Source organism: Lathyrus oleraceus, chromosome 3 (assembly GCF_024323335.1).
Source record: "Lathyrus oleraceus cultivar Zhongwan6 chromosome 3, CAAS_Psat_ZW6_1.0, whole genome shotgun sequence".
Taxonomy (NCBI): domain Eukaryota; kingdom Viridiplantae; phylum Streptophyta; class Magnoliopsida; order Fabales; family Fabaceae; genus Lathyrus; species Lathyrus oleraceus.
The window spans coordinates 509,929,435-509,944,714 of NC_066581.1; the positions used below are offsets into that span (position 1 = coordinate 509,929,435).

Genomic DNA, 15,280 nt, shown 5'->3' on the forward strand with positions numbered 1-15,280 from the left:
CGATATCTTTTAAAACTACGCGATAGAACTGTGCACTTGCAGTTAGTACCCCAATCGACTCATAAAGTCGCGATCAAGTTTTTGGCGCCGTTGCCGGGGACTTTTATTTAGTCGATATCATAACTCTTCTGTTACGCTGTAGAGACTAAGGCAATTTTTATTTTTTTCTTTCTTTCGTTGATTTGTATGCCACACACTCGCTCACAAGGCGAGCCGTTTTACTTACGAATCAACGACATCGAACTATATCTCCGAGTCTTACGACGAATTCGGGAATATCGTGCTGCAAACAATCTCCCTCCTATCGAAATTCCTGATCTCAAAAATCTTTTTCCTTCACCAATACCCGAGATGGCAGAACCAGCTCGTGCTCTCCGAGATTACGCCGCTTCATCGCAAGATGAGCCGCATTCGAGTATTGCTCCACCCGCAATCGAAGCAAACAACTTCGAACTTAAACCTTCTCTGTTGCAGGCAGTACAACAAAATCAATTCTCTGGAAATCCTACCGAGGATCCAAACCTTCATTTATCCGTATTTGTCCAATACGCTGATACTGTTAAAGCTAATGGTGTCACTTCAGAGGCAATTCGACTTCGCCTTTTTCCTTTCTCGTTAAGAGATAAACTAGAAGATGGCTTCAGTCTCTTCCTTCCAACTCGGTTACCACATGGAACGAGTTGAAGAAAGTCTTCCTTGCCCGATATTTTCCTCCAAGCAAAACAGCTATGTTGAGAGCCTAGATAAATGAATTTAAACAAAAAGATAACGAGTCTCTTTTCGAAGCATGGGAAAGATACAAAGACATGATGAGACTTTGTCCACACCATGGTTTAGAGGACTGGTTAGTAATTCATACCTTATATAATGGTCTCTTGTACAACACAAGGTTAACAATATACGCCGCAGCAGGTGGTGCACTTATGGATAAACCTTATGCTGATGCTTATCAACTTATCGAAAGCATGGCCCAAAATCATTATCAGTGGGGAAGCGACCGAGCAATGGTAGAGAAACCTCAAACGAAAAGTGGCATGTACGAGATAAGTAGCCTTGATCATGTTAATGCAAAAGTGGATGCTCTGGTCCAGAAAATTGAAAGTTTGAATGTATCACCTCCAACCACCGTGGTTGCCGCAACTCAAAATTGCGAAGTCTGTGGAATCCAAGGTCACACTCCTGCAGATTGTCAACTCCTAATAGGAATCCAAGCAGAACAAGTGAATTATGCTCAAGGAAATCCCTACTCGCACACCTATAACTCAAATTGGAAGAAACGTCCTAATTTTTCATATAAGAGTAATAATGCTTTATACGCACCAGGACAAGCTCCAAATCAAGCCCCAGCTATACCTCCTGGATATCAAAATCCGACCCCATCTACACCTAACAATAATGTTCCTAGGAAATCCAACTTGGAAATAATGATGGAGAACTTCATAGCTTCTCAACAGCAAACCAATAAAGATTTCTTAAACCAGAATATACACACTAGTGAACAAATCAAACAACTAGCAAGTAAAGTAGATGCCTTGGCTACCCATAACAAAATGCTGGAAACACAAATATCACAAGTAGCTCAACAACAAGCGCCTACTGCTGCCCCAACTGGTGCATTTCCTGGACAGCCCCAACCTAACCCGAAAAGCCACGCTCATGCAATCATACTAAGAAGTGGAACGGAAGTGGAAGGACCAGTAGATCCAAGAAATGAAAACCAAAACTCTAAGAAGTCAATTGAGGAAGAAAGTACACCAAAGGAAAAGAAAGAAAGTAATAAGGAAACCGTAGAAAAGAAAGAACCTTATGTACCTCCACCACCTTATAAACCACATATCCCTTACCCTCAAAGGCTTATTAAAACCAAAGATGCGGGCCAATTTAAAAAATTTGTTGACCTACTGAAACAGTTAAACGTCACAATTCCATTTACAGAAGCTATTACGCAGATGCCCTCATATGCTAAGTTCTTAAAAGAAATTCTTTCTAATAAAAGGAAACTTGAAGATAGCGAAACTGTTACACTCACTGCTGAATGTAGCGCTATAATCCAGAATATGCCTCCTAAACTTAAAGATCCAGGTAGTTTCTCTATACCCTGTCACATAGGAAAATTTGTCATAGATAAAGCCTTATGCGATTTAGGAGCCGGTATTAGTGTTATGCCCTTATCCATATGCAAGAAACTTGAAATGGGGGAATTAAGACCAACTAAAATGTCTGTGCAATTAGCAGATCGTTCTGTTAGATATCCCGTAGGAATTCTTGAAAACGTTCCCGTGCGCATAGGTCAATTCTACATCCCAACCGATTTTATAATTATGGACATTAGAGAAGATGAAGTTACACCCATTATATTGGGAAGACCATTCTTAGCAACTGCTGGTGCGATCATAGACGTAAAATGAGGACGACTCACTTTCGAAGTAGGAGAAGAGAAAATCGAGCTCATTCTTTCGCAATTTTTGAAAGCACCTGCAATAGATGACACATGTTACTTCATGGATATCATCGATGAATGCATAAAAGAAACAGAGTTAGAAAAGGACAAATCGTCTGACTATCTTGTAGAAGACAAACTCAACCAATGTTTAGCAATAACACTGGATCCTACGCAATGCCTTAAGAAACCAACCCTAGACCTGAAAACACTTCCCAAAAATCTGAGATATGAATTCCTAGACTTAGAACTTGAACGACCAGTGATAGTTAATGCAGACCTAGGAAAACTCGAAGTCGAAAAACTCTTGCATATCTTAAGAAAATATCCAACCGCACTAGGATACAACATCACCGACCTTAAAGGAATAAGTCCTTCTATTTGTATGCACCGCATCATGCTAGAAGAAGACTGTAAAACCTCTAGGGAACATCAGAGGAGACTGAACCCTATCCTGAGTGAGGTAGTGAAGAAGGAAGTAACCAAGTTATTAGAGGCAGGTATCATATATCCTATATCTGATAGCAAATGGGTTAGTCCTGTACACGTAGTACCGAAGAAAGGAGGTATAACAGTTATTGAAAATGGAAAAGGGGAAACTATAACCAAACGAATCGAATCGGGATGGAGAATGTGCATTGATTATAGGAAACTAAACAAAGCAACCCGAAAGGATCATTTCCCTTTACCATTCATTGACCAGATGTTAGAACGATTAGCAAAACATTCTCATTTTTGCTATCTAGACGGTTACTCGGGTTTCTTTCAAATACCAATTCATCCTGATGACCAAGAAAAGACAACATTCATGTGTCCTTTTGGCACTTTCGCTTATAGATGAATGTCGTTTGGCTTGTGCAATGCTCCCGCAACCTTCCAAAGGTGCATGATGGCAATATTCGCTGATTTTCTCGAAAATATCATGGAAGTATTTATGGATGACTTTTCCGTATGCGGGCAAAGCTTTGAAGAATGTCTTGAAAACCTAGAAAAAGTTCTGGAACGATGTGTAAAAGTAAACCTAGTACTTAATTGGGAAAAATGTCACTTTATGGTACAAGAAGGAATTGTTCTAGGACATATCATCTCAAATAGAGGAATTGAAGTAGACAAAGCCAAAATAGAGGTAATCGAAAACCTTCAACCTCCGAAAACTGTGAGAGAAGTACGAAGCTTCTTAGGACATGCCGGTTTTTACCGACGATTCATTAAAGACTTCTCTAAAATAACTAAACCTTTGACCGGACTATTGATGAAAGATGTTGAATTCATCTTCGACAACAAATGTTTAGAAGCATTCCAAATGCTTAAACAAGCATTGATCTCCGCGCCCATAATGCAAACACCAGATTGGAACGAACCATTCGAAATAATGTGTGATGCCAGTGATTACGCCGTGGGCGCTGTTTTAGGACAACGAAAGGATAAAAAGCTTCACGTCATATATTACGCAAGTAGAACTCTAGATGAAGCACAAATGAATTACGCCACAACCGAGAAAGAATTATTAGCAGTAGTGTTTGCATTAGATAAATTTCGTTCTTACTTGGTCGGAGCCAAAATAATCATTTACACCGACCACGTTGCTAAACCTAGACTCCTAAGGTGGATCCTGTTGCTACAAGAGTTCGATTTGGAAATCAAAGATAAAAAAGGAACTGAAAACATAGTAGCAGATCACCTCTCTAGACTTGAAAACCTGGAACCGGAAACAACATCGATCAACGATGATTTCTCGTACGATAAACTTATAGCTAGTTTGGAAGAAAATAAAGCTGATAAACAGGTAGAAACCACCTTAGCTATATGTGTTACACCATGGTACGCTGATCTCGTCAATTATTTAGCTGTCGGAATAGTTCCACCTACTTTATCCTACCAGCAAAAGAAACGATTCTTCTATGACATAAAACACTATTACTGGGATGACCCTTTACTTTTCAAAAGAGGCCCCGACGGTATTTTCCGTCGGTGTATACCTGAAGAAGAGGTAGAAAATATAATCCAACACTGTCACTCCGCTCCTTATGGTGGACATGCAAGTACATCCAAAACCTGCTCCAAAATCCTACAAGCCGGTTTTTATTGGCCGAATATATGGAAGGATGTGCATGCGGCTATCAAGAAATGTGATAGATGTCAACGCACAAGAAACATATCTAGACGTGACGAGATGCCACAGAAAGGCATTTTGGAAGTAGAGATTTTCGACGTGTGGGGAATAGACTTCATGGGACCTTTTCCGTCTTCTTTCGGTAACAAGTACATACTCGTAGCGGTTGACTACGTATCAAAATGGATTGAAGCTATAGCTTCTCCAACAAACGACACACGAGTAGTAACTAGACTCTTTAAGAATATAATATTTCCAAGATTTGGTGTCCCGAGAATAGTAGTCAGTGATGGTGGATCGCATTTCATATCCAAGGTACTCGAAAAACTACTGTTCAAGTACGGCGTAAGGCATAGAGTAGCGACACCTTACCACCCCCAAACCAGTGGGAAAGTGGAAGTGTCTAACAGAGAAATCAAACAAATATTGGAAAAAAACAGTCACCACCTCAAGGAAAGACTGGTCATTGAAATTACCAGAAGCTTTATGGGCGTATCGAACTGCTTACAAAACTCTCATAGGGACAACCCCATTTAAGCTTATTTATGGAAAATCCTGCCACCTCCCGGTAGAATTGGAACATAAGGCCTACTGGGCTATTAAAAATCTAAATTTAAACTATAAGGCCGCCGGTGAAAAGTGAATCCTTGATATAAACGAATTAGAGGAACTCAGACGAAACACTTACGAGAATGCCAGAATCTACAAAGAAAGAACAAAACAATGGCATGACAAGCGCATATCAAGGAAAATCTTCAAACAAGGTGATACAATCCTGTTATTCAACTCTAGGCTAAAGTTATTCCCGGGAAAACTACGATCTAGATGGTCAGGTCCATTTCAAATTACCAATGTTTTCCCCAGTGGAGCGGTGGAAATTAAAGGAAAATCCATTGAACCGTTTATCGTAAATGGGCAGCGTCTAAAACATTATCATCATACAAAGAACATTGAAGATTCACAAGTCCTGCATTTAGACGTAGTGCCCCCAGATTTTATAGATTATATGAGATAGTTTTTTGTCGAGCTTGCGACATTAAACAAAGCGCTTAGTGGGAGACAACCCACAAATATTTATATTTTCATTTCTTACTTAATTATTCTTTTAAAAATTTTATTTAGTATTCATTCTTAATCTATTTTAATTTTTCTTCTTCTATTCTTTCGGCATTTGGCCAAATCCTGACTAAAACTCTTATTTTTCCTTTCTCTAGCTAACACTAACCTGAATGGACAAATTGATCGTATGGGTATCAAATTCAGAGGGAAAGCTCAGAAACAAAGGTTTGAGGAACTAGCAGAAAGAGAGATGCTACCTAGTTTGTATGCTGATGATTGGGCAATGACTGCCCTTGGACTAAGAGAGAGTGTCTTGTATTTGCTGAGTCAAGTAGGGTGAGAAACCACTCCTATCCGTAGACAATTCGTCACTTACCGGAGACTGACTCTAGAATTCCTTAGTTCTCTGATCTATCTACCCAGCCATGAAAAAGGAATAAGCAGAGGTTTCATTCAGTTTAGAATGTTCAACATGGAGTATCAATTTAACATCCAAGACTTTACCAAGCTTTTAGGTTTTCCTACCTCCTTTGATACATTCACAGTGAGCCAAGAAGAACTTTTTGAATATAGAGAACTTGAACACTTTTGGGGAAGCTTGACCGGAAATGACGATCCCGAGGAACATGAGTTTCTTTCTGGAAACATACATAATTCGGCCTTTCATTATTTCCATAAGATCCTGACCCACACCTTATTTGGGAAGAAGTCAAACAGTACCTCAGTTTCACGTGATGAACTCTTCATCATATTTTGTGCTTCCCAGAACCGTCCAGTAAACGGTGCCACTTTTATGTTGGCAAATTTTGACCACCTTATCCAAGATGAACGAGCACCAATTCAAATAGGCGGATTGATAACCATGATTGGTAATGCTATCAGATTACGTCAGCCTATGCTTGACTTAAACCCTTTCTGTGGCATTGCGACTATGAGTATACCCTTCCTCTTCAACACTATGTTTATAGCAAACCTAGGGTCTGAAGAGTTTGAGCTTATAATTAACAACCAATTTCTTTGCCTATTCACCTTGCCTAGTCCAAGGACTAGTGTTCACAACCGCAATAACTGGCTCTACAATCTGAACGCAACACCCTCTCCTGCTAGATCTACTGAATCCATCCAGGACTATGAGATTTGTGACGACCAGATCCCTTATGCTGAATCTGACCCTCAAACACCATCTGGCTATTATGATATTGATCCTCCTCCTCAACCTGTCCCGACCGAAGAATCGGCAATACCCGATCTTAGACATCATGTGCCCGGAGCTAATTATAACACCACCATTCAGGCTTTGATGTCAGAACAGGACGCCCTCAGAGAAGAGTTAGCTAACATGGGACAAGAATTTCTGGGATATATGAACAGTATGACAAATCAGTTCCGCGAGTTGCTAAACCGTATTAACTCCTTTGCTCCTCCAGCCAGAGATCATGCAGATGGATAGAAGTTTTTTTTCTTAGTTACTTAGTTTTAGTTTAGGTTATTCATTAATTTCGTTTCAAATTGTTTTAGTATTTGTTTTTTCTTTCGCATGTTTGCTTTTATCTTCCAATGTTACATTATGATTTTTTTATGAAGCTATTGATTTATTTTACTTTATTATGACTTATGCAAATATCTATCAATAATGCTCTCTACTGTTGCCACCTACATGACTTATTAAAGATATACATATATTATGAAATAGCATGCAAGGCAATTTAAAAGTATCACAATAGCAAAATAAAATAAAACATATGCATAACAAAATGATAACAATAATATATAATGATAAAAACAAAGTACGTTACAAGAAGGACCGTGTGACGAGCGTCACACAATCCATTACGGTCGTCACACCAAGTGCCTGTGACGCCCGTAACATCCCTGTCACGAGCGTGACACCGTCTGGCTATGTGAACGTTACTAACCGTTGGGACACGACCGTTACACCATCCCACCTTTTTACCTTCCCCATTTATTCACATTTACCCACATTTATTTACTTTTCAACCACTCCCTTTCCAACTCCCAAATTTTTTCCTATAAATACCCACCATACCTTTCTCCATACACCACAAACCATTCTATAAAATCAATCTCATTTCCCTTCTCTCCTTATTACCTCTTTCAAACCACTTATCGGTATGGCGGGAAACCAAGATTTCGGAAATATCATCTTCCGATCCGAAGATGAAAATTATCAAAGGGAGCAGTTTGAGCGTTTCCAACAGCGAGGCGTCCAATCCACCAGGTATCCTGATTTACATTGTTTACAAGAATTAGGATTACTTCAAGGTATAGAATGGATGCTCCGCCTGGCTGATTTAACCTTTCTTTGCACTCATAATCAACCTACCTACCCCGCTCTCACCTTAGAATTTTTAAGTTCTTATTCGTACAACACTCCTACCGGTGAAGACGAGTACTTAACCGGTACCGCGACCTTCCGCATGTTCAATACCGAGTACTCCCTATCCCAAAACCAATTGAGCACCATGCTACAATTCCCTGTAGAAGGTCAAGTCCACCCTAGGATACCTCCGAACTCCCAGTGGCATATAAACGCCTTCGACCTCTTTAGAAAAATTTCCGGTGTGGAAACCAACAACTGGGATGTATTACTTGCTTCACATATACATAACCCAACCATCCGGTACTTCATCCGCATTCTGCAAAACACTATTTTTGGGCGACCGAACAACAACAAAGTCAACGCCAAGGAATTATTTTTCCTCCACTGCGTCTTTGCAGCAGATACACAGGTAAACGCTGCCTCCTTTCTATTTCATCATATTCGCACCCTATGTGCTAGAGGCCGTCAACCTTTTGTAATTGGTGGATTAATCACCACCATAGCACTTGGCTTAAATCTTGGGGATCGACTTCAGAATTTACAATCTCTCCCACCCCTATTGATGGATATAAGTTACTGTCGGTCCAGTCGCCTAATCAAAAACAGGGTAGGCGGAGGGTATTACCTTATGGTGAACAACCAGGAAGTCCCAAGTGTTGTTCTACCCAACATTGCCCTAACAGATGTCACCAATCCCAACCGCCACATCTATGATCTGAATGCTCCTGAAGCCACCGAGCCTACACAAGCAAACCCGCCTTCAGACGACTTTGCCGAAATGGAGTAGGGTGATCAGGTTCCTGCACAACAATCAGTCCTGCTCAACCCTTCCGATAATGCAGCTGGTCCATCCTCACGACGTCGTCGACGAAGAAGGCCAGCAACCAACGACGACATCATGGATGCTATCGATGGTATGCAAGCGCAGAATCTCGAAGTGATGCAGATGATGCGCCAGATGCAACAACAACAGGAAGCGAGGAATGCAATAACCGATCAGCGGTTCGCTCAGTTGCTCAGCAGGTTTGATGATTTGGAAGTACGTCAAAGATCACCAGGTCCAAGAACACGCGGCGGAAGGCAACATTGACTCTAGTTTCTTTTCTTTTTTGTATTTCTTTTGTTTTCCTTGAAACATTGGGGACAATGTTTCATTTAAGTGTGGGGGGGAAAACCGTGTTCTTTCTATCTTCCCTTTTTCAAGTATGTATCTTTCTTTTCATTGTTATTTCCATTATATTTTTTTAAAAAAAAATCTTTATTTTAAGTTAAGTCCCTAGTGTGAGAAAATTTCCATTATCTATTCCCTCAAATTTTCATGAGCCATAACAAAAATTCAACACACTCAGTAAATATAAAGGTTGCTTATTTTATCAAACTTGAGTGAAATTAAGACAAAATTATTACCATACCAACGCTCTAAACAAACCTCAACATGTTAGATCAGAAAGGTACCTGTTATACAAGTCCCTGGACTTTTAACTTTATAGTAACCCCGAGTAGTTTATACAAGAAGTCAGCATCATCTTAATAGCAAACTACGTGGAGGGCCGATGAATATAAGTGAATGATTCCCAAAATAAAAAAATATATATCAGGAAATGCACTAACTAAGTTAGGTGATCCTTACCAGATCATTTAATCTAAAGGATGCATATCATATGAAAGCATAATACGAAAGATCCATTATGAGTTGGTTCAGCAGGTATCTAGTGTTGAACTTGGTAGGGCGGACTACGGTCTAATCCCCCGCAATTTGCAATGAACCGAAAAAACGAAGTTATCCGACTTATGTACCAGAGCTTCAAGCTAAAAAGGGGATCAGAATCACTAACCGGTCACTCCACTATGTGCGCAAAACGATAAAGGGCTTAATGTGATTTCGCTAGAATGAAAACGGGTGAAATAAGAGTAAAAGAACTAGGCTGGTTATAATAGCATGACTCAAACTGATTTGCATGAGGTAAAGTTATCAGATGCGGTAACGGTAGTTCTTGATGTCGAGATTAGACTCAAGTTGCTTCTAAACAAAATCTACTTGCAACCTAGTACGAATTGATGTGTGTTTTGAAATTTCACCTGGCTAAATTTTTAAACGATTTCTATACTGTATTTTGCTTGAGGACAAGCAAAGGTCTAAGTATGGGGGAGTTTGATAACATGAAATAATATCACATTCTAGGACTCGATTTAATTAAATTATATTATTATTCACTTCAATTTATTTCATTTTATTCGATACTACTTGGTATTTTGCTTTCTATTTATCTCGGGTAGTTTATTTGAAGCACAAGTGAAAAAGGAAGAAAAGGAGGTGCAAAAAGAAATGAAAAGAAGCAAATTCCACCAAGCCAAAGCACAGGCGCTGCGCCTGCGACGAGCGCCACACAAGGTGTGACGAGCGTCACGCCCTGTCTACTTGTGTTACGAGCGTAACACATGGTGTGACGGACGTCACACCATTCTCCTATATTTTTGGCCTCAGAAGCGCAACAGAGGCACGTTGAAGCCTATTGTTACGCTTGACTATTGGAACTTGAGGATTTTTACACGGAAAGCTTTTGGAAACCGTTACAAAAAGTGAGTAATATAAATAGTGGCTTTTGGTAAACCCTGCAGCTGCCTCGGCCATCTCTCTTCTTCGTGCTTTTTCTATTCCAGCCGTGCAAGCATACTTTACAGCATTATTTTTTATAGTTTTTACTTTTCTTTGCAATTTCTATTTTCTTTTTCAGTCATTCTTTCAGCACTTAATTAATTTTTCACACAATAGTTTCTACACCGAAAACTATTGTGTATCTTTTACCGGATCTAACCTTACGTTAGACCCTAGGTTTTTTTTATTCCTTCACTTTTATTTTCCTATCCGATTGAAGAATTCAAGAACAAATCCAACTGGTCTGTGGTGGAGTGTTCAAGATTGCCATTAATTATTCAGGTTCTTTAATTATTGTTTGAATTTATATATGCCCTGCATTATTGTTTATTTATATTGTTTGCCCGAGATGGATTTATTTAAGCATGATGATTGTTTAGATCTGTTTAGCATGTCTGGCTAATTTATTTAGGTATCGGTATGTAAAGTAAGTGGAATGAAGGAATCAAAACTAAGTTGGTTTAATTACGTTTAAAAATAAAATCACTCTTTTTATGGTCTCAATTTACAGGTTTAATACCAAGGTTTTTGTACGAGAGTAAAAGACTAAAGAAGTTAAAATCAATAGAACGAGAGTTTGAGTTTTTAACTGGACAGTGTAAATTGGACATTAATTCTAGATCAGGGCGAAAGCAATTTTTAGAGTTAATTAAATTCTAATCTTTTTCAAAAAGTATTTTTAAAAGTTAAATGTGAGGACGAGAGTTAAGCATTTGAATTTAATTATATAATCTAAGTCAACAGAGCGAGAGCTTGAGACGAGGGTGTTTAAACGATTAGTACTTTCTTAAAAAGAGTTTCTATGGATTCTATTGTTTTCAAAAAGTGATTTTGGACTTAACTAATAAGTGACAGCTACGTTAATATAAAGTCATAGTCTATTCAACAGAGCGAGAGTTTGAGAAAAGATTTTTAATAAATAGTATCTACTGAAAAGATTTATTTTAAAACCAAGAAACCAACGAAGATTTGATTCCCTAATTACGACGAACTACATACCGATATCCGCTTAATTGATATTTAATTTAGATCTAGTTTTAGTTTTAACTTTTCCCCCGAAACAATCAAAATATCATCCGCCTTAGCTTTACGAAGTAACCTTAGAAAACGGTATATCGATTCATAAGTCCCTGTGGGATCGATATCTTTTAAAACTACGCGATAGAACTGTGCACTTGCAGTTAGTACCCCAATCGACTCATAAAGTCGCGATCAGGGGGGGGAATGATACCCCAAATGGTGTAACAATACTCATAAGGATGCAATAATACCCTTAAGAGTGTAATGGTACCCTAAAAAGTATAATAATATCTTAGAGGGGGCAATAGTATATGTTATCTTCGTAAATGATAGTGGAGAGGAGATAAATGTAGTAAATAGGAAGTCTTGTTAAAAACATATTCCTTTGTAGGAGAAAATAGTGTCACCCTATCACTTTATCAATACTTTAAGTAATTGAAATAAGAAAAAAAATCATGGAGGTTATAACTTGCCTTATTGACCAAAAATAAAAATTAAATATCATAATGCCTTAGGTTCACTGAGTACAATATTCTAGGAATATGATCATCGTTTATCTCTTCCAACATATAGTTATCATGTGTTAATATCTCACGTAGCCTGTAAGGTTCTTCTAGTTTGGGGAAAGGTTGCCAATCTTAGTAGGTGCCACCAATTGCTTAAGCACCAAGTTGCCGTCTTTCATTTCTTACGATACCACATATAAGTTGTGTCTCCTAACATCTATTAGTTTGGAAGTGTGTTCCTTAATGTGAACTATTTCATGTGCTTTTCCTATTAGATCCATATTGCACTTGAGGCCGATCTTTTTTTTTAATATATTTATAGGAGACCATAAAAAATATTTGTGATTAAAGCTTATGGACGTTAGTAATAGAAGAAAAGATTTTACAACCTAAATGTGGCAAAGATAATTGCTAATGAGAAGAAAATGATCGCTTCAAGCGGTCATCATTTGGGTAGTAGAACTCCTTCCGTATTATCTTTTCCAGGTCTAATTATAGGATTATGCCAAAAGGATCGTGTTTAACTTCCATATGTGGTTCATGAAACCATTGATGATGAAGTAAATGGCAGGTACATAGAGAGGCATTGTGTGCCAAGGAAAGCACGTGTTAGAAATGCACAGGCCTCTCCTGCTCAGCAACAGGTTTTGGATAAGAGAGTTGCTTGTTCCTACACATGGGACATGCTTGAAGCAAACCAAAGAGCTTTCATGTTTATGCATGATTACATGAATCAGTTGCTGTTGCAGATCAGAGAGCCTCATGTTGATCATAGCCTTGGTACTCGAGATGAATTCTAGGCTCATTCTAATTGGCCTGAGGGCAGGCCATTTCAACTGGAGGGAGCAATTGGTGTTGAAGTGGAAACTAGTGGGGAAACAGTTGAAGAAGAAAGCGAAGAAGGAGAAAGCATGAGTGACTGATGATGGATAATCCTTTTGTTTTATGTTTTGTTTTATTCTTTGTTTTTGTTGCCTGAATGATTTTGGTTCATCCTTTATATGGATGAGGATTTGTAGTACTTTGGTGGCATTACATGTCACCTTGACTTTTTGGACACCATAAATTTTGTGGTGGTTTTTGGTTTAATGCAATTAAGTTGTTAGTTTAATTTGTGTAGCTTTATTATTTTCATGTAGTTTAGTTTAAATTCAAGTCATTAGAGTTTTTTAAAAAAATGGTTTGTTCCAAGTTTGATTGACTTGAAGAAACAAGGTTGTTGCTTCCATGATTGATAGTGATGCATGCAAATGTAATGGTAATGATAGTGCTTGAAAAGATGTACAAAGGCAAGATGCATGTTTATTGCTTTCTAAAACATAGCATGAATATGAAACTTGTAACTTGTGCAAATAACATGTCATTCATTCTTTTGCAATTCTAGTTCAGATTTTGAATCACTTTAGTTCATAGCCTAATTGTGAGGAGAACTTCCATTATACTATATGCACAAGAGATCAGCAATGCTTGTTTTAACTTGGTTTTCTTATGTTTAATCTTGCATTTGAGCTGAACTGTGTAAAGCATGAAAATGATCAACGAAATTTTTTGATTTTAAGCACAACCACTTGACCAATAATAACCTACCCTGTGAGTGAGCGAGAATTCCACTTTGAGCCTTTATACTATATGCACAAGAGACCAGCAATGCTTGTTTTAACTTGGTTTTCTTATGTTTAATAATGCATTTGAGATGAACTGTGTAAAGCATGAAAATGATCAACGATATTTTTTAATTTTACGCACAACCACTTGACCAATAATAACCTACCCTGTGAGTGAGCGAGAATTCCACTTTGAGCCTTTATGTCAGGATCCATATCGATTTTTGAATTGTGAAACTTGTGCATAAATAATTAGTTCATCACCGAGTTTTTAGTGGATTGTGAAATTGTTTCTTGAAACACTTGAACCATCAACCATAAATTGTGGTTGGAATTTTATCACTTTATCTTAGAAAGTTTGGGAGCATTCTAGTTATAATGATTGATTGTATTCAAGTTGGGGGAAAAAGGTGTGTTGCTAAGTTGTTGAAAAAGAAAGTGGTTGAAAAAGAAAGAAAATTGTGAAGAAAAAAAGGAGAAGAAATAAAGAAAAGTGTTTAAAATAAAAAGTGGCAAACATTTTTATGCTAATAATTGTAATTAAGGGTATATTCCATGAGCAAAAGAAAAATGGTTAATAAAGTTGTAAATCGAAAAAGAATGTGATTTTCGAATGCTCTCTTAGGTTTTGGCAACTTTGTTTTAATTACCTTGAGAAATGACTCTTCGTTGTTATCCAAGCCACATTACGACCCTTGAAGTCCTTTGTGATTCATGCTTTATGCTTTTAATTTGAATTGCTTGGATGAATTAATAAGTTGGCCTAGATGTTAACAAGATTGTTGTGTGTGAGTCAAGCCCCTCATTTTTGTTCTTCATCATAAATTGAAGATATGTGTTAGGTGTGATTCATATTTGAACTTGTGTGATTTAAGAATGTTTGACATGTCTTTTATGGATAGAACTCGTTTCATGATCATGGTGTTGTTGTAGTATAGTGGTAAGCATTGTTTTGCTTGTATTTTTTGAATTTGAACCATGCATATGTTATGGAGACATGACTTCTCAGATATTTTGATGACGACAAACCTTGGTACATAGATAAAGTCGGATTAACAAAAAGGTTGATCAAGGTTAAAGCTCGTGTATGAAGTTTCCAACAAATGATCAAGTCTTGGTGAATCATATGAAGATTCAGTTTTCACATGGATTAAGGTAACACTTGAACTCTAGATAGTTATACAAGTGTTCACAACATGTTGCATTCATATCATAATCATTGAAAATAGTTTTATGCATAAACAAACCACCACACTTCATTTTTTAAGTTATTTTTCAAAACTATTTTAGAGTAACCGGTTATCAGTTTTAGAGTAACCGATTACTCTGAGTAATTTTCAAACATTTTTGTAACGTTGGAACCATGTAACCGGTTATCCAATTTAAGGTAACCGGTTACCTCAAGCAAATTTCAAATTATTTTGTAACGTTGAATGCATGTAACTGGTTACCCTATTTTAGGTAACCGATTACCACTGATCCAGAATGAAAAATATTTGCATCTTTTCATGAAAACTTTTATGGTCTCTTCATCATGAAAC

At 37.8% G+C, this 15,280-nt stretch overlaps 1 non-coding gene across 1 annotated transcript; it reads right to left on the reverse strand.

Annotated features, from left to right (window-relative positions):
* Window positions 1-728: 728 nt before the first annotated feature.
* Window positions 729-835, reverse strand: LOC127133534 (small nucleolar RNA R71). Its single transcript, XR_007807497.1, has one exon. It is a non-coding gene; the product is annotated as a small nucleolar RNA R71 (small nucleolar RNA).
* Between the last annotated feature and the right edge of the window lie 14,445 nt (window positions 836-15,280).